The following is a 19712-nucleotide window of genomic DNA, read 5'->3' as shown; positions in this document are numbered from 1 at the left end:
TTAGATTATCATGTTCTTTTTATAAATCTTTAGTGTAGTTTATATTATTCTAATCTCCCTTTAATCTTGTAATCAACTTTTAATCAAGTCTTATTACAAATCTCATTTCCTTAATTTCTCTTTTGTTCATCTATTATTTTGGGTAATTGAAGATTATTTGGGTTTATTGGGAGATTGACAACCTTCCATCAATCATCAAGTACTTCTATTATTCTTTCCTTATTTTAATTACTGTTAATCTTTCTTACTTGTTCATCATGTTTTGCTTTGTTAATATGATTGACAACCTTGTTTACATGTTAAACTTGATAATGAGTGAGTTTTTTCCTTAACTAGGGTTAATGAGGAATTAGAGGAAACTAACATGGGGGATGATTCATGCTTAATCTAATATGTTCACATAATTTATTTGCTTGCTTGTTGTGATCTCAACTTATGCACATGTTATGTTTGATGAAATGTGAGCCTATGAATCCTTGCATTTTTTACCCATCACTTACCTTTTCAATGAGACTTGTAAGACATAAACCAACCCGAGTCTCATTAGACCATGCATATAGTTGAGTAGGGAGGATTAAGTCGACTTGTAGGTGTTGTACAATCTAATCGATTCGGCTCCGGGACCCAAACCTTCCTAGGATTGTAAGATATAAACCAACTCGATCCTATCACAACAATAATTGCTTGCTTATAATTTGAGAATATGTTTGTATGATCAATTCCCATGAATCCCCTATGAACCCATGACACCCTAGTGCTTTTAATCAATTGTTTACATCTCATTTTAGTCATCTTTCCTGTTTATTTTTATTGTTATTTATTTTAGTGATCTTCTTATCTCAACCCAAATTGTGACACCCCTAGACACCACTACTTGAAATCGAAAATCCTATATCAATACCCGTCCCTTGGGATCCGACCTTTACTTGCCTCTTTACTAGTAGTAGAGTTGTTTGTGAAGTTATAAATATTGTTTTGGTCTAGGTGCTCCTAACGACAAGTAACCGAAATCTAAGCTCAAAGCGGACCGACCATTCACATAATTTATTTGCTTGCTTGTTGTGATTTCAACTTATGCACATGTTATGTTTGATGAAATTCGAGCCTATGAATCCTTTCATTTTTTACCCATCACTTGTCTCTTCAATAAGGCTTGTAAGACATAAACCAACTCGAGCCTCATTAGACCATGCACAATGTTGAATAGGAAGGATTAAGTCGACTTGTAGGTGTTGTACAATCTAATAGATTCGGCTCCGGGACCCAAACCTTCTTAGGGATTGTAAGATATACACTAACTCAATCCCATCACAACAATAATTGCTTGCTTATAATTCGAGAACATGTTTGTATGATCAACTCCCATGTATTCCCCTATGTACCCATGATACCCTAGTGCTTTTAATCAACTGTTTACATCTTCATTTTATCTACCTTGCTTTGTTTTTATTGTTGATTAGTTTTAATTGATCTCCTATCTCAACCTCAAATTCTGACAACCTAAGACACGACCATTTACAATTGAAAATCCTACATCAATACCCGTCCCTTGGGATCCGACCTTTACTTGCCTCTTTACTAAGAGTAGTTGTTGAAATTATAAATATTGTTTTGGTTGGGTAACTTTTGACGACGAGTTTAAAAACCTTCGAACCAAAAATGGCGCCGTTGCCGGGAACGGTGTTAACTTGATTTGATTTTCATTAATTGTTTTTAGTTGTATCTTTCTTTGCCTTGGGGAAGTCAATCCCCTAAAGGTTGTTCTAATTGTTTTCAAGTTGTTTGATATTTTGCATGTCTAGGAGATCACAAGGTAACTTTTTACCCATTGATCTTGAAATCGAAAGAACTTTGACCAACAATAGAAGACTTGCTAGGAATACTTTGAGAGGTATTGGTGAGATTGTGGACATTCAACCAAATAACATTGAGTTCATCAACCCTTTTGCAAGATAACGAGAGGATAACCCAATACAAAACCCGCCACAAAATCAACCCACAATGCCTAAATTTTCATAACATTCCGTACCAACCGAGGAGAACCTACCAAATGGTGCTCCTACACCACAACATTTAACCGGTAATTTCATTGCCAAATCAGCATTCATACAATTGGTTGAGAGAAGTCAATTTGGAGGGATGCCTAGTGAAGACCCTCATTCTCATATGGAGGCTTTTTGTGACTATTGTGATGCGATTTCTCAAACCGGAGTTACTCAAGACCAAATCCGATGGGTCTTATTTCATTTTTCTTTGATTGGTTCTGCAAAACAATGGTTGAAGAGCCTAGATAAGGCTACTCTTGGTATTGATTCTTGGAAGAAATTGGCACTTGCTTTCTACAAAACATTATATCCTCCAGAGAAGACTAACATGTTGAGAGCCCAAATCACCGGGTTCAAACAATGGGATGAGGAATCTTTGTATGAAGCATGGGAGGGATTCAAGGACACTTGTCGATCTTGTCCACACCATGGACTTAGAGAGTGGTTCCTTGTACAACAATTTTGGAATGGACTATATGAAGACTCCCGAAACATTCTCAATATGGGATCAAATGGTATGTTCACCGAAGTCGATGACAATCAAACATGGAACAAAATTGAGGAAATGGCGGTCCATAACTCGCAATATAGTAGACCTCGAAAGGCTACTAGAGGAGGAAAGCATGAAGTGGACTCCATTATTCAATTGGGTGCTCAACTTAGTGCTCATATTGATACCATTAATTTGATGTTTGAGAAAGCCATGGCTAATCTTGAAGAGGCCTCCAAATCACCCAAGCAACATGTTAATGCTATGGTGGCATCATCATCAATTCGAAGTGGAGTATGTGAGAATTGTGGAACTTTGGGACATGACCAAAGTGAATGTAGGGGAACAAGTGAATGATTTCCAAGCATACAAAAGTGGCACCCCTTATTCCAACTATTACAATGAGAATACCAAATTCCACCCCAATCTTTCATACAAAAGTCAAAATGTTCAAAACCCTCAAACATACACCCCACCTCCAATGATAAACCAAGCTCAAAGACCCTTTTACAATCAAAACCAAAGTTATCAAAATTAACCTCCATACAATCAAGCAAATGACCAAGGTTTTGATGTTCAAAAAGCGGTCCTCCAAATGCAAAAGAACCAACAAGAGTTTTTAACTCAAATGCAAAAGGATAGCCAAGCAAAAGACATCACCATCAACAACATACTAGCTCACACAAAGATGTTGGAGACCCAAATGTCTCAATTAGCATCTTCTAGTTCTCAAAGACAAAAGGGGAAATTACCACCACAAGGTAATCCCCCAAGACATGAGTCGGTGAGTGCCATCCATTTGAGGAGTGGTACAAGGTATGAAAGGCCGAAGAGGCCCATTGATGAAGATGTTGTGAATGCTAGTGACAAGGAAAGAGTTGAAAACTCTAAGAAAGAAGAAGAACCCACCACCATTGAAGAAGTTTCAAAGAAGAAGAATGAAGAGAAGGCTAAGGAGAAAGAGCCTATTGTTATTAGACTTCCATTTCCAAGTCGTCAAGCTAAGCCTAAGTTCGATGAACAACTTGGAAAGTTCATGGAGATTGTGAAGAACTTGGAAGTCTCAATCCCATTCACCGAATTGATTAACCATGTTCCGGCCTATGCGAAATACATGAAAGATATTCTTAAAAAGAAGAAATCCATCCGGAAGCTAGATTCTATTTCATTCACTAAGGTGAGTAGTGCCATCCTACAAAGAAGTTCACCTCCAAAACTCAAGGATCCGGGAAGTTTCTCTATTTCATGCACCATTGGCGACACTACAATCAACAAAGCTCTATGTGACCTTGGAGCAAGTGTAAGTGTCATGGCATACTCGGTATGCAAAAGGCTAGGAATGGGAGAACTTAAGTGCACTAATATCACACTTCAAATGGCGGATCGGTTAATAAAGACACCTTTAGGGGTGTGGGAGGATGTGCCGGTAAGAATTGGCAAGTTATTCATCGCGGTGGACTTTGTTATTGTTGACATGGAGGAATACTCCAACATTCCTATCATTTTAGGAATACCATTCTTACACACCGCGGGAGTGGTGATTGATGTAAAACATGGAGAGCTCATACTTGAAGTGGGAGATGAAACAATCACTTTTAACCTTGACAAGACAATGAGAGCTCCCCGCTTACATGAGCCATGTTTCATGATCGATCATTATAGCCGAGAAAGTGATAGGAAGAAGTTGGCATCTCAATACAAAGGACAAGCTATGGGCAAAGAATCACCACCCATATGGGAGAAGAAAGTGGATAATCTCCAAGATACTCCATCCAAAGAGCGAGAAAGTTTCAATAAGAATGAGAGCTTGAATAGCTCACCACTACTCATGACAAGAGAAGAAGAAGGCCTCATTGGCCATAATGACAAGAAGGAAGAGGAGTTGTTCTCATCAACTCATGATACTATTGGAAAGCAAGCTAATGAAGTATGCGGTTTAAGGGATGATGAGTTTGAAGGGTTATTCAATCCTTATATTTGTAAAGTTATGACCCAAGACCAAGGCTTTGGTGATCATGTTAACTCAAATCACCATAATGAAGAACAACATATGCAAAGGTCTATTGAAGATCTTTATAATGACAATGAACAAGCCTTCGACTACTTCTTCAAGGTGTTGAGCAACATCAACAACATCTTGGCTATGCCTCCTTAACATCTCATACATGAATGAGAGTTTGGTGGAGTCCTCCCTAAACCACCATTTGAAAATATTCTAACCCCTTAACTTGCATTTTACTTATTGCATTTTGTCAAATTTTGGATTTACCATTTTACTTTGATTAAGATTATCATTTTGAGAGAAAGTGAGGGAGGGACTTAAAAGTTTCTTGATGTGTAGTGTTTTTATTAGTGTGGGGATAGTAATTGCCTAGGCTATCCAAGCCTTCGTAGTGCCCCCACAATGAAGACCAAAGGAGCAATGACTTGGGTTATGAAAATACCCACGGGTGGAACTGAACCCGTGAGGTACAGGAGCAATCCGAGCGTCTCAAGAAGAAGCCGCTCGTTTTGGGTGAAAATCAGAGCGTCCTGACTAGAATCCGCTCGTCCTGGCAGAGCTGAAAAGGAAAAATTTGCACTGGATATGAATCCGAGCGTCTCCTGAGGAATCCGCTCGTCTCCAGGCAAAATACGCTCGTCTCCTGCCGAAGACGCTCGTCTCAGCACGGGTTACATTTTATAAAGTTGACTGGGCAACAATCCGAGCGTCCCGTGCTGCACACGCTCGTCTCCCTCTGCTGCAATTCAAAAACACGGGATTAAAACCCCCTTCCCCATTTCATTTCCTTCATTCAAAACATAAACACACATTTAAAACCCTCAAAACCCTCAAAACCCTCAATCCCTCCATCCACAAAAATCAATTTCCTCAACCAAATTCACCCAAATCAATTCCAAACTTCCTCAAAACTCAAACAAATCACTCCTCTATCAACAAAAAAAAACAATTCAAACATCCAAATCCTCAAAAATTGAATTGATTTTCTAGGGTTAAAGGCAAATTTCGAAAACCCTAAATCGATTTGGGATTCATTGAAGCTTGAGGATACTAGAAGAATTCAAGCAAATCATTGGTTGTTGATACATACAAGGAGAAGAACAATGGCTAGGACTAAAGGTGGAAGCAAGGCACCTACAAAACCAAACCTTTCCAAAAGGCAACAAGCACTTCAAGCTTCAAAGGCTTTGGTGGTTCAACAAGCAAGAATGGAAATTTAAGAAACTCCTATTCCTATGGTGGAAGCTACTACTTCTATCCCGGTTATTGAGCAACTAGAAAAATATCCGGAGGTAACTTTCACATCCGATTCTCATAGAAAAAATTTTGTGTCTCTTGCTAAGAAATCGATTTTACCCACCAAGTTTATTTGCCAAGATGCCTTGACCAAATTGGGTGTCCTTGAAAGGACCAAGAACTTCTTTGAGTCTATGGGGTTGCTTATATTGTTTAATATGTAAGAATTGACCTACCCCTCCCTCACCTTGGAATTTCTAAGTTCATTGAAAGTTACAAAGGTGGATACTCGAACGAACATTGAATTCCGCCTTGAGAATGTAGATAGGAAGATGTCCTTTAATGAGTTTGGCAAAGTTTTAGGTCTTGATAATGACTCGACTTATGTGAAGAAACATTCAACAAAATAGGATCCCGCCCCTTTGTGGAAAGCTATTACCGGGAGGAAATTCGAGTCCTTCCATGACTGTCGTGCCCTTTATGTTCATCACCCGGGCATAAGGGTGTGGCACAAGGTTGTGGGAAATACTCTTATTGCTAGGAAGGGGACTAATCACTTCACCGAATTAGATTTCATCTATCTCGAGTCAACCTTGAATGTCGATAAGAAGTTCACCAAGAAATACAATATCCTTCAACTCTTAATCAAAAGGTGGCTTAATATCGATCATGGCAAGGAAGGCACGGCCTTTATAGTAAATGGGGGATTGGTAACGTGGTTGGTAAAGCACTTCAACCGAAATTTCAACAAAGATGACACTTATAAGCCTGTTAAGGGAGGCCACCTCATTGATCTAGCCACTATGGTTCACAAATTCCATTGGGTCAAGAACGACAATCTTGACAACAAATTTGAGTGGCTTTAAAAAGATGCCTAGTCCTTCATTCTACCGAACAAAATTTGCCGACTAAATGTCCGAAGCCCGCACTATCTTCTCCCGCTCTCACTACAAAAAGAAATAAAACAGGCGGCCTAATTTTGGCGACTGAAATCAGTCGCCAAGATCAATTTAGCGACTGATTTCAGTCGCCAAAATCCAATCGCAGACATTGGTCGCCTTTTCTAATTTTAGCGACTAAAGTCGGTCGCCAAATTTGGCGACTGACATATCAGTCGCTAAATGGGAAAATTAGCGACTGAAATGGTAGTCGCCAATTTGGCGCCCGAAACAAGGTAGTCGCCAAATTAGCGACTGATTTTCGATCGCTAAATGGCTTTTCAGTCGCCAAATTTGGGTGACGTAGCCATTTTCAGTGAGGCTCTTTGGCGACTGATTTGTGGTCGCTAAATTGCAAATCAGTCGCCAAAGCTACTGATTGTTTTGGTGGTTTTTTCCGTTTTCATTGCTAGCCAAATATTTACAACCTGCATACAAACTGAAGTTCTACAACGCCATACATCCCAAACTTCAACACACACAACACCATACATTTCAAATTTCAACCCAACACCACACATTTTCCAAAACTTCATTTCATATATTGAAAATGAAATGTTTACAAGCTAACATATTCTAAAGTTCAAGTCTTATTACATGCTAAATTAAACTTACTTAACTACTTGGAAGCCAACACCGGATCCACTCCCCCCTTGTGGACCATGCGGATCAAAAAGATCGTAGTCGGGTCTAGGTCCGGGGTTATAACCTTGCCACCAAGTCTCAAACATTGCCATTTTTTCCTTCATTTGGCGGAATTCTTCATCACGTTCTCTTTCACGTTCATCACGCTCTCTTACTTGAGCTTGAAGTTGACTAATAACTCCCGGTTGAGATGTGTTGCTGGGAATTGTTGAAGTCGATCTCCTACGCGTGTTGTCATAGAAAGCCGGTGTTGAACTTCCGGTACCATACACGTGCCCTTTCTTGAAGCCTTTCACCAACTCAAACCATATGTCATTATCCGCTTTTTCTGGATTGGCGGCTTTTTCATGTTCAAATGCATCCTACAATATTAAACAAATCATTATAAGTTTAATATGGTAACCAAAATAAGACATTAAAAAAGAGTAAATTAACAAAAATTAAGTGTTAGGGAAAACTTACATATAATTCCTTGTCTTTTGGCTTAGTCCAACTCCTAATCCCTTTGTGGTCAACCCTGGAATACGTGTCCGAAACAGCTTGATTTACCGTCAGTAACCTAGGTTTTGACTTCTTCTTTCCTTTCTGAATGAAAAAAAAAAAACATACATGTTAGAAAATCATCAAAAAATCTTACATAAAATAAACATGTTGAAAACCAAAATTAGTGTGAAATAATAGACAAACTTACACCCAATACACGATCCCAGAATGATCGGGATCCCCCGTAATGAGTAGGCTCGACCACGGCATCTTTATTTCCTCCTTTTTTGTTGAGGGATGCTTTTTTAGACCTTTTCTGAAAAGCTTCGGTTTTTGTATGCTTTATTAGGCCTTCAAACTTCTCACCTGCAATTACACATATGAAATCATAACTAATAAGTTACTGATATTATTTATAATATAAGAGAGTATATGCTAATTAATACAAATAACAAAACAAGTTAATTAAATACCTTTCATGTTCTCTGGCGTCTTCGGGCGCCTGACCGTCTTCCAGATCAAGTCCCGATATCGTCGAGTACCGACTTCATTGTACCTGTTACGGACATTCATTTCTTGAGACTCATCCCAAGCAAATGCTTGCTACAAAAAAAAAGGCGGCAAAATTTCATATCAGTATAAAATAAAAGTCTAACTTGGTTCTTAAAAAATTTATCATAATTAATTATTTGGTTTCTAAAACAAAGAACTACGGAAAATATATACCCGAAAGTTATTGAACCACGCCTCTTTTTGTGCATTAGAAGCATAAGTCCGCGATGTAGGAACTGGACCCACGAAATTAGTCTTCGTGCTTTTCGTTACACCTTGTATCACGCAATCGTCCATAAACCTGCATTTATTTTGAACATGTAAAATTAGAAACAATTATTATTTTACAAAAAAAAAAATTGTAGACTAATAAAGAATAAGACTTACCATAATCCCGCCGGGTCAAGTATCATCCGATGATCCGCAGTGTACCGTATCTGCACCTGTGGTCCTGCGTCGTCGGTAGCGTCAGGCTGATCCTCGTCACCGTCACCATCTGTCACCATCGGATCCTCACGCACAAACTCCTCCTCCTCCTCACGCGTACTCTGTCGAGAACCTGAGCCACCTCCACGCTTCCTACCTCGACCTGTTCCAGCCATCTGCAGTAATACAAATAAAAATTAACACAAATAATGATAAATGAAAATTATACGGACTTCTAAATTTTAATTATTTACTCTTGAGGAATACAAAATTATACCAATTTAATCATACTCATCATCGTTTTCTTCCCCATCACCATCATCGTCGTTGTCGTCCTCCTCATCCTCATCCTCATCATCATCATCATCATCATAATCATAATCATCTTCATCTCCAAACCCCTCGTCCCTCCTCCTCCTTTTCTCCTCCTCCCTTCTCCTCCTCACCTCCTCTTCCCCCCTCCTCTCCTTCTCTTCTTCCCTCCTCTCCTCCTGCTCTTCCTCCTCCTCCTCCTCATCCTCCCCCGGCAGTCTCTCTTCCACATCATAATATTCTTCCTCTTCCATGTCTTCACCATCTTTATTCTCATGCTCATAGTTGATTTCATCGGGTGGAGACAAAAGTGTTTCATTTGAAACGTTTTCTTCTTGGAAAAAAGTTGTATCAACTTGTGACCGTGCCTTTGTCTTAAAGATTGCACACCACGCATTTTGATTTCTATCATTTGTTGTTCTTGGATAAGTAGCAAAATACACTTGATGAGCCTGATGTGCAAGTATAAATGGATCATACTTAGAGTATGTTCTAGTACGATTCACTTCTACAAGCTTGTATTGTTCATGTACTCTCATTCCAAATTACAGAATTATCCTTCCAATCAACCTTGAATAAGACAGTTTTATAAGCTCGGTCACGTCCATTATAACTAATTTCAAAGATATCTTAAACTATACCATAGTATTCGTTGTCATCAAGAGAAGAAATAGTAACCCCCCCCCCCCCCCCCCCCCCCAATTGCACCTAGCCTTACCTTTACTGTGGTTGAATGTTTGAAAATTAAACCCATTAACCGAGTATCGATTCCACGTTCTTACCATTCTTGAAGGACCAAACGCCAAACTTCTTATCAAATCATCTTGAATATTCAACTCAATTACATGTTTCTGAAACCATGTTGGAAATTGGTCCTCATGTTTGTCTCAAACATCATCCTTACTTATATTAGGATTCCTCTCAATGAAATCATTAACAAACTGTGTTTCGTATGACTCCAAAAGGTCACAATTAGATAGCACGTAAAGGTGGGCACGATTATACTCCTTATCATCCAAATATCTTGTTTGCCCCTTTGATGAACACCCTTCATCATCTTGAGTTTGAAAAAATTCGGGTAAACTTCCGTCTATTTCATCCGGTTTCTCAACATTCAAGTTTTTTGCTTTGGTTTCTATATGTTTTTCAAAGTAAAGAGAACAAAAGTTTGCAATCTCTTCCGTTAAATAAGCATTGCATATAGAACCTTCCACCCTAGCTTTATTACCAATTTTTTTCTTCAAATGATTAAGAAACCTATAAAAGTTAATGATGAGTTTTATTAATAGTTAATTAATAATAAAGTTAACATATAATAAATAGATTAAGAAACCTTCAAATGATTAAGAAACCTTCAAATGATTAAGAAACCTATAAAAGTTAACTTCGGGTCATGATATTATCATCGGGGAAAGATTCCTCAAGGAACGAGGCAATGCCATCAACAGCAAGAAATGGCATATTAAACTCACATTTCAAGGTAACTAGCCTAGAAGCGGCATGTAACAATGTCATTCTGCTTCTTTCATACAAGGGTTTTTCTGAGACTTTTAACATGTCAAGAAAGGATTTTGCTTGTGGGTGTGGCGGTTGTTCTTCACAAATGGTTGTATGGTCATCACTATTAAAAATAGTGGAATCCATAGCATCAACAACCATCTCTCTATATGGGTTCTCATCAATTTGTATTTGTTGGGTGTGAGCTTGTTCATGAATTGGAGAATATGCTTCTCCATGTGAAATCCAATTGTAATAATTTGGCTTAAACCCGTTTATAATGAGATGTTCTTCTACTACAATGTCAAGCTGGTATTTCAGGTTTTTGCCTTTGGCACAAGGACACCTAAGTTTTTTGTCTACCAAGTCATATTCATCTTGTTGTTTAGCAAATTCAATAAACTCGCCAACACCCTTTATAAATCTAGCGGTAGGACGTCTTTTCTTATTGGAATTGTCTAATCTTCCTTCATACATCCATAAACGTTCCAATCTCTTCATTTTAATCTAAAGAAGACCCCACAATAATTTAAACATTTTTTAAAAATAACAATAATAATACATACAAAATTTTCACATTATACTCCACATCATACAATAAACATATGAAAACAATATATAAATATTGTCAATAAGTAATCCATCTTCGAATGGGGTCCTTATCACTCCAACCTAAATCCGTCAATGTACGTTTCAAGTCACTAGCAAACACACTTGTAATTTATTAATGAGGAAAAAATTCGGCAGCAATTCTCTTCAGTTCTCCAAATACACATCAATGTAGAATAAATAATTACTCCACATATACATGTATTCGGAGAACATTAAGGGGATCGCCACCAAACTCATTCCTCATTAATAAATCACAAGTACGTGTTTACTACCTAAATGACTTGAAACGTACAAAGACAGTCCCAAAATGGGGACTATTCAAGAATTACTCCTAATGAGTAATTCTTGAACGGGTACTAAGTCAACATCAAATCAAACTAACACTAATTTAAAGTTTAAGATAAACAGCAACACTTGGTACCAAATTAATTAAGTCAATCAATAGCACAATTCAACAACATAATAAAGGTTTCTATCCTAGAGTCCGTAGCATAATTTGAACTAAAATTAGTAAATCTAAAAGGTAACTGGTAAGAGGAGGTTACCTAATCAAGTAAAAGCAAAAATGAAAAGAAAACAAGAAGCAACAGCTACCGCGGACGGTGGTGCTCAGCAGCGCGGTGACAACCCTGGAAGGAGAAAAGAAAAACAAAAAAAACAGGGTTATTCAACCTCAATTCATCAATAACATGAATTATCAAACTAAATTTATCAAAATCAAGTCCTAAAGAAGGTTCCACTTAGCTAATAGCTAATTTCTCTTAATCCAAAAGACGGTTCCACTTAGCTATTTCCATTAATGCAAAAGACGGTTTTACTTAGCTTAATACTAATAATAATAAGACGGTTTAATTAATAATAATAATAATAATAATAATATTAAGACGGTTCCACTTAGCTTAATACTAATAATAATGAGACGGTTTCACCAAACACAACCCATGACCCACCCAAGGCCACCCACGACCCACCCCACCCACGGCCCACCGCCACCCACGACCCACCGCCACCCACGGCCGACCAAACCCCCACCCATAACCCTAAACCTAAACACAAACCCCCTTAATCATTTTCTTTTAATTCAAACACAAATTAAACTAAATCTAACTACAAATTAATCTAACATACTAACTACAAATAAATCTAACAAACTAACCACAAATTAATCCAAATAACTACAAATTAATCTAACAAATTAAACTAATTAAACTGAAATTAAACAAAAAAAAATTAACCTAATTAAATAAAGTGATGGAGGCAGTGAGAACGGTGGCCACGGCGGTGGAAGTGGTGGTGTGGTTGTGTGGTTGTTGGTCGTCTCCTCGTGGTCGCTGTCGCCTGTCGCTTTTCTTCTTCTTCTTTTTTTTTGTTTCGAAAGAGTAAAGCAGGAGAGTGGGGAGCCGGTTTTCTATAAAGCAATTTAGCGACCGAACTTCAGTCGCCAAATCTGAAGGTCGGTCGCCAAATTAGATTCCCTTTTTAAAAAAATCAGTCGCCAAATTAGCGACTGATTTCAGTCGCTGATTTGTAAATCAGTCGCCAATTTGGCGACTACCAATATCAGTCGCTAAATTTCGGTCGTCTGTTTTAGTTTTTCTTGTAGTTATGCAACACCATAGGGAGGCCATTACCGAGCCCTCTGTGGACATGGCCCACCTGCAAGCCCAGCCGATCTTTGGACATACAGCGGTCTTTTTGAAAGCCACGCTCGGCGGCGTAAAAATGCCTTCGACCGGATCGTTTTAGATCGGTCGGTTTCGTCTCGGTAAGGGTCTCGAAACGATTAGAGATGTTCGGAGTCGCCACCAAGCATTTGTGGGATGCCTGGAACCCGTTCGAATTCCACTTTATACCTCGTTCAAATCGAAGCACAAAGCAGCGTTTGACATAGGTACTAAAGATAAGGAAATCGTCCCTCTTTAGAATCCTATCTCTAGAATGACTCTCGTACGCCCTGGATAAGGTCGTCCACTATCCAAAGTTTCTGAGTAAGAGGTGAAGGTACGTATTGGGAAGCCCTTTAATCAGACACCCAATCCCGCCCGCGTTTAGCGGCCTCTACTGATCGATCTTGATTGGTTGAATGCAAAAGTTGATAAAACGGTTTAAATGCATGAATGCGCATCCAATAATTTAAACCTAACATGTGAGAGCTTTCTAAGTCGGTTGATTTAATCCAAGTATCAAGTATAAGATGTCAAGTTGGATTAATAGTTGATTTGCATGCAAGACGGAAATTAAACATCCATTTACCGTATTAGGTTTAGGGTGCATAACATGATCCATTTGTCTTAGTAAGGCATTTTGCAAATGCGGTTTTGAATAGTCATCTGATCCGTCCTATATCCGAGTTCACCGGAGTCGGGATCGTCCCGGACTAATGCTGGAAGGGAACAGGCCCTGTACCAGACGGCTATATAAGGCGCGAGCCAGCCGGCGGTGTAAGGGGCCTCCCTCTGGTTTTGAAAATGAGAAAGAAAAGGCCTGCTTGAGGCGCGGGTTAGCCAACGGTTGTATGCCGTGTTCTGACTGTTTAGAAAACGTTATAAAATGTGTTGAAAACGAGTATTTGGACCCGGTTTGGTTTTGAAAGGATCGTTTAGACAGCATTTGTTAATTTGAAGAACTAGAATCGAATAATCATCATTATTTGATAATATTCGGTGTCGGGTTCGATTTGGCAAAATTGACATGAATGGTTTTGAAAATGATTATGGACTAATTGTTTTAAGTCCATTTTGAATGTAATTAGTCGATACTCGTCATCGTACCCGGGTTGAAATCCGGCATGGTATGTATAACCAAGGATGATTTTGTGTTGGAGACTAATATGTTTGTTTTGATAAATGTAAAGAAATGAAATAAAAGGCTTTAAAATACCTTTTAAATGTCATTAACCAAATATTATCACCGAAACACGGATTTAACCGTCATGGTATGAAGAACCAAGGGTGAAAAATGTTTTATGGTTAAAACATGTGAAATGAAACAAAAGGGTTTCGAAAATACTTGAAATGGTAAAAACCGATTACAAATATGAAAAATGGGTTAAGGGAAATGACGAGAACAAACACGGTTGACCTCTAGTCTGAGTACCCCATTTAGGCGCGAGCCATTTGGCGACCTAAGGGGCTTCTGCCTCAGACCAAAAATCAGTTTTGGCCCGTTTATTCCATGTTTTGGTTCATGTTATGCATGTTTTAGCATGTTAAAGTCATGAAACAAATGAAAACATAATAAAAGAGGATTTTTACACCCTCATACTTACATGTTTGGTTATGGCGAGTGACCGACGTAAGTGTAACAACTCGTTTGATCGGAAAAAACTCGGTTTAAAACCGTTTTGGTAAGTAAAAGAGTGTTTTAAAAGTTTAGTGATGGTGTAGTGGTCAAAGTGGTCGGACAAGTGATTTAATGCACGATGACGGTACCAAACAATGTGTAAGGCTCGTATTTACGATCGGTAGGTCGTAAATACGCGTCGGGTTGTGACTTAAGAAGTCGAGTCGAGAGTTTTAAGGAAGAAAAGAGGGGGCGGACACTCGCGTAAGTCTCAAATGGATGGCATTTGAGGGGTATTTATAGGAGAATGAGTGGTTGTGTGAGTTTTGAGCGACGTGGCCACCTGGGCTGCTCAAAGAGGCGCGAGCCAAATCGCGGCACTTCGAGTTGTGTTGTCACTATCACAACAAACGCAATCATGATTTGTTCTATCCTAGGTTTTGTAGTCACATGTTTGGTACTTGACCGACATGAATCCGGGAAAACTTAAGGTAGAAGGCTTGAGATATTTTTGGTTTTTGTGTTTGACTCTGTTTGACTCGTTGTTGGAGTCGGGATTTTGAATTTTCGAGTCGGTTTTTGGTCCGGTGTCGGTTTTGACTCTAGTTAGTGTCATTGCGACCCCGTCGTCGAGCATTAAACACTCCAGGTATTTTTGAAATATTTTGAAATGTTTTGTTTTCGAAATCGTTTTAAGTTTTCCGACGTAAAGTTGTACACAAACTGTCGATCAAACGCTGCGATCCCAAAACATGTTGTAGTCCGATAATCATCGGGTGTTTGTTGGAGTCTCAGCAGATACTGGGTATCTACAGAGTCCCCACTTTGACTGAGGCTTGGACAGGGCGAAAGTCAAAGTAGAGTCCCCAGGTCAATCGAAGATTACAACCTGAAGACCCAAGCGACGTCGAGGCGGCTCGAAAGGATTCGGGCCAAGGACCTGACGTCGGGAAGGGCGACGCCAAGGCGACTCGAGGGTACGAGCCAAGGACCTGTCGTCGGGAACAGTTTAGAGTCTGTCGACTTCCTGTCCGGGTCGTTTAAAGTCCGTTAGACTACGTACAAAGGCTCGCCAGCCATAGAAAGGAGTCATACCTGAGGCATCTTCGGATATGTACTTTCATGGTTGCGGATAAATGCTCGCCAGCTACGGTGCGTATGTGAGGAGGGCTCGCCAGCCGCGGTGCGTTGTAAGGCTCGCCTGCCGAGACAAGGAAATGTACCCGAGGCATCTTGGGGATGTGTCCTTGGAAGGTTGCGGATAAAGGCTCGCCAGCCATGGTGCGTATGTGAGGAGGGCTCGCCAGCCGCGGTACGTTGTAAGGCTCGCCAGCCGAGACAAGGAAATGTACCCGAGGCATCTTCGGGATGTGTCCTTGAAAGGTTGCGGATAAATGCTCGCCAGCCATGGTGCGTATGTGAGGAGGGCTCGCCAGCCGCGATGCGTTATAAGGCTCGCCAGCCGAGATGCGTTGTAAGGCTCGCCAGCCGAGAAAAGGAAATGTACCCGAGGCATCTTCGGGATGTATCCTTGAAAGGGTTGCGGACAAATGCTCGCCAGCCATGGTGCGTATGTGAGGAGGGCTCGCCAGCCGCGATGCGTTGTAAGGCTCGCCAGCCGAGGCAAGGAAATGTACCCAAGGCATCTTCGGGATGTATCCTTGAAAGGGTTGCGGATAAATGCTCGCCAGCCAAATGGTACGGTCGGTTAATGGACCATGGGAGTAGCCGCGTCAAATGGGCTTATTTTGAAAGTAGCAAACTCGTGATGTCGCTGGGTAAATAGTGGGTATGGACTCTCACTATCACTGTTTTTGGAATGAGCGGGTTCCGCGAGGAAGCCCCCTGCTGGTATTTGAAGGAATAGTGAATTTGGAATTTTCACCATTTGGTTTGAATTTGCAGTGGCGGTTTTGATCGCCGTTTGTTTGGATTTTGAAGGAAATAGCAAATTTTAAACTTGCTATTACGTTTGAAGTGACGGTTTATATGCCGCCGTTGACATTTTGAGAGAAATAGTGAATTTGGAATCTTCACTATTAATTGAAATGACGGTTTATGTGCCGCCGTTGACATTTGATGGAAATAGTGAATTTGGAATCTTCACTATTGATTGAAGAGACGGTTTATGTGCCGCCGTTGCTTGAAATTTGGAGAAATAGCGGTTTTTGAATTTTCGCTGTTATTTTGAATAGCGATTTTGAATTTTCGCTATTATTTTGAAGTTGGCTGTTTTGATCGCCGTTTGCTTGAAGTTTTTGAAAATAGCGAATTTGAATTTTCACTATTTGGTTTTGTTTGTTTTCGAGGAAATGACGACATTCAATATCGTCAATGAAAATCCGATTTTGTTATGGGAAATTGGGCCAAAGCCCAAATTTCGCTGAAAGAGACGAGGGGAGGCCTAGTTTAGGCGCGAGCCACTTAGCGATGCAAGCCGGCTTCCCTATTTTTTGTTAAAAAGACGCGAGGTTGAGTTGCGGATGATCATTCATCTTCAACCTCAAAATCCCGTAAAATCGCCATTAGAGGACCTTCAAGCTCGCTTTCATTCGCGCCATTGTCAACAAATGTCATCTCAAGGTAAGTATTTCTTCTTGAATCCTTTCAAATTTGTTGATTTTAGCTTCATTGAATTAGGGCAAAATTTTGCCCTAAAAATCGAATTGGGCGTTTTTGATTGAGCCTATTTCGAGTGAAATTGACGCTTGCATTAGGTTAGAAACCTGTTTAGGAGTATAGGGGTGCTTTTAGTTTGCATTTTGGTCCCCGTTCCCGCTCCCTGTGCTCGAAAAACGTGAATGAGGCGAGAAACCGTCTCATTTCACAATGCCAAGTTTATTTGCTTGGGTAGTGGGTCCCACTAGGTTGCATTGTAGTTGGGGAAACTCGTATTTGCCATTTAAGGACCTTCGTTGGATGTCTGTGGGCAAAATTGGATTTTTGCCTTTTGCGACGGTCTTACGTCTGACAAAATAAGCGTCTGTTTGGGCTTGAATTGAGTCAGTCTGCCTTGAAATGGACCTCATTGGTATTTTAGGTCACCTTAAGGCGTGATGAAATCACGTTTGCCTTTTGCGGTCGTTTTTTTGAATTTTTGACCGGCTTGGGCTCAAATTAGCGTAGAAATTGCCTTTTTGAACCGTAGGAAAAATCCCATTGCGTTGGGAATGTGTTTTGGGTTGTTGGCGGACCTTGTGTGGGTCTTGAAATGCCGCTTTTTGTGGTTTTGACTCGTCTTTTGCTTGAAAAGAGGGGCGAGCCGTTTTTGTTTTTTTTTTTTGTGAATGGTTTGGGGCGGGATTGCCCCGTGTTTTTGTATTGCAGGTTGTTGTTGTTTTTGGATTTATCCATTTCATGCCGTCGTAATGCCGAAATTTCGGCTGACGTTTTTTTGTTGTTTTTTTTATTGCAGGGTATCGTTTGGGACCGATAGGGTCCGTTGTCGAGGCTTTGGAGGAGGAAGTCGATCCCGGAGGGGGAGAGTCGACTGTTTTTTGTTACAGGCTTGGTTGTGTTTCTCCCTGGCGGCCTTTGTCCGGCCAATGATCGGGTATCGATCGTTGGTCGTCGTCTGCAGAGATCCGGATGGGCGGCTAATATGGCCGGTTTGTCCTTTTCGTTGTGGCTCATGGACAAGATGACTGATGATTGGGGGTCAGTACGAGTGTGTTATCCCCTGTTGTTGACCTTGATCGCAGTTGACTTCAGCTGAGTGGGGTCCAACATTGGGGTAGCATGCTAAGCTACGGTCCTCGGTTGTCGTATCGTCCGAAATCTGCAAGACATTGTCTTCTTTTTTGTCACGGAGCAAGAGTGAGGGGTTATCGTCATGGTAACCTCCTCTGCTTTCGCTGTTGCTTCCCTGTTTCCTGTGTCGCTCCCTTTCCTTTCTTTTTGAGAGGATAGAGGTGCTTAGTTCGGTAGGTGGCAGATAGCCCCCAGTTCGTTGTCTTAGGCCAGTGTCTGTATGATAGACGTTTGTTTTAGGCCAGTGTCTGTATGATAGACGTTTGTTTTAGGCCAGTGTCTGTATGATAGACGTTTTGCGTAAGGCGGTTTGTATACATGCGTTTTTGGATTTTGGCTTTATTTTGTGATTTTGGCTTTTTTTTTTTGTGTTGTGTTTCGGAGGAGCGATGTCGGCTGTCGATTCTCCATTTGCTTTGCACCAGTTCCTACATCGTTAATGTAGAAAACATGCAACAGATAGCACATATGCATAAACGTAAACACGTAGAAGCAATTGATTGAAAACACGTAAAGCATTTGTTTGAAAATCAAAATTTAACCAAGATAACTTGAAGTTAAAATTGAAATTTTGAAAATGAATTGTTGAAAAATTTGAGCAATTAACTCGTGTCGTGAATTAAATTGCATCGAATATTTTTGAAAATTGACTCGAAAAAATAAAACTCAAACCGTCAGGAAAGAATTTTTGAAAAGGATTTTTGCGAGTATATTTGGCTTTTGAGGTCAAGACTCGAATTTGTGAGTGCTGAATTTGAGGAAAATTGATGTCGTGTTATCAATTTTTGAATTTGATTTTTGTAGCGAAAAAATTTCGGAATTTCGACTGACATGGAAACGATCCATCGCGGATCGGGGCGACTAGCCCTTCCCCCTTTTAAAAAAGAAAGAAAAACCCGTATGTATAAAGCTGCGTCATGGAAACCGTGTCGGGTTTCGTAAAACGCGAAAACTAGGAAATGTGAGTGTGAAGAAACACAAAAATTCCCGGATCATCCCGAAGAGGCGCGAGGCTTCTGGCGAGAGTTTTGAGGTGTCAGGAGAAAACACATGTTGAAAGAGACAAGTCAACAGCGGGAATCCTGGGGAAGCCTCAAAGAGGCGCGAGCGTCTTGGCGATGGAAGCCGGCTCTCCTCTTTTTCTGAAAAATGCGCTGATCATTTTGTATAAATAGGGACGTTTGCGCTTCATGGTTTCAGCATCCGAAACACAAAAACATCTCTACAAAACCTCTTCTTCTTCCACAAAAATATTTCATGGATGCTTTTGAGAACGCATTGCGACAATGGTGTCGGGATTTGTCGCCTCCCGAGAAGTATCAACTCGATTGCATGGGAGTTGGTCAAATGTTGGTGCTTCGTCAAGTCAAGGTGCAACCTTCGTTTCTTGAAGCATGTTCTCGGTTTTGGGATTCGAAACATCATGTTTTCGTGTTCCCGAA

General features: G+C 40.2%; 1 non-coding gene across 1 annotated transcript; it reads right to left on the bottom strand.

The window, feature by feature from the left end:
* Window positions 1-2373: 2373 nt before the first annotated feature.
* Window positions 2374-2480, bottom strand: LOC141654543 (small nucleolar RNA R71). Its single transcript, XR_012548100.1, has one exon. It is a non-coding gene; the product is annotated as a small nucleolar RNA R71 (small nucleolar RNA).
* Between the last annotated feature and the right edge of the window lie 17232 nt (window positions 2481-19712).

Source organism: Silene latifolia, chromosome 4, assembly GCF_048544455.1.
Source record: "Silene latifolia isolate original U9 population chromosome 4, ASM4854445v1, whole genome shotgun sequence".
NCBI classification, from domain to species: Eukaryota; Viridiplantae; Streptophyta; class Magnoliopsida; order Caryophyllales; family Caryophyllaceae; genus Silene; species Silene latifolia.
The sequence above is the reverse complement of the archived record's forward strand: the minus strand, read 5'-3'. Positions and strand labels throughout refer to the sequence as shown.